At 24.2% G+C, this 1,348-nt stretch overlaps 1 pseudogene; it reads right to left on the bottom strand.

Annotated features, from left to right (window-relative positions):
* Nucleotides 1-215: 215 nt before the first annotated feature.
* On the bottom strand, nt 216-1,084 carry LOC117191502 (annotated as a pseudogene).
* Nucleotides 1,085-1,348: the final 264 nt, after the last annotated feature.

Here is a 1,348-nt window from a genome sequence, read left to right as displayed (position 1 = left end):
TTTAAAGTTAGCGCAATCTGCTAAATATGGTCATTTTTTATGTTTCTGCGATTTTAGTTTTCTCGTATGATCAATATTGTGGGGGCGGGAGAAATTTTGAAATAAACTTATAACAGTGTGATACAACAGGGGTCTGGATACAAAATTAGTTTTGTCTAGCTCTTATATGTAGTCTCTAAGCACTAGGCGTCAAACAAGCCGGACGGACAGACCTAGCTTTATCGACTCGGCTACGCAGAAACAGGAGTAGGAGCAGCCATAGCAGCTGGTAATCAAGATGAAAAAGGAATCTGAGCTCTTTTAGTTATAGAAGCTAATATAACTAAAAACCCAATTATTAATATTTCATAATCATTTTTTATAACTTCTAAATAAAAAATATAGTTTCAACTCCCATAATTTAATATTCAAGCAATAGCTAACAATAAAGCTACATCTCCCACACGATTTGATAATGCTGTTAATATACCAGCATTATAAGATTTTACATTTTGAAAATAAATAACTAAACAATAAAAAAATAATCCTAAACCATCTCAACCCAATAAAATTCTAATTAAATTAGGACTAATAATTAACATTATTATTGATAAAACAAATATCAAAACTAATATAATAAATCGATTAATATTTTCATCTCTACTTATATATTCTTTTCTATAAAAAATAACTAAAGAAGCAATTATTAAAACAAAAGATATAAATAAGAAACTTATTCAATCAAATAATAAAGTTATTACAATTCTCAAAGAATTTAATGAAACCAATTCAAATTCAATAAAATAAACTATATTATTTAATAAAAAATATAAACTTAATAAAAAACAACTTAATCTAATAGAAATTAAATTAACAAATCTAATTCTACAAATTGATAAATATTTCACGATCTAAAATGAATTATTTCATATTACTAACACCACAAATTAGTATTTTTATTAAACTATTTAAATTTATAATCATAATATACATGAGTCTCTTCTTAAAATTAATAAATTTAGAGGTAATCAATGTAAAATTATTAATAAATATTCACGAATTTTCCCTCCTCTAAAAGAATACACACCAGAAAATAATTTTCCATGTTGACTAAAAGAATATATATATAAAGTGTAAGCTGCTCTAAAAAATGATAAAAATGATAATATAATTATTGTTAATCATGATCAAGAAACAATTCTATTTTTATAAAGAAATTTCTCCTAATAAATTTAATGTAGGAGGAGCTGCTATATTAGCTGAGCTTAATAAAAATCATCATAATGTTATAGCAGGTATAAAATTTAATAATCCTTTATTAATTAATAAACTTCGTCTACCTAAACGTTCATAAGATACATTAGCTAAA

This window comes from Drosophila miranda, assembly GCF_003369915.1.
Source record: "Drosophila miranda strain MSH22 chromosome Y unlocalized genomic scaffold, D.miranda_PacBio2.1 Contig_Y1_pilon, whole genome shotgun sequence".
Lineage (NCBI taxonomy): Eukaryota > Metazoa > Arthropoda > Insecta > Diptera > Drosophilidae > Drosophila > Drosophila miranda.
Note: the sequence above shows the minus strand (reverse complement) of the source record. Positions and strands in the feature narration are given on the sequence as shown.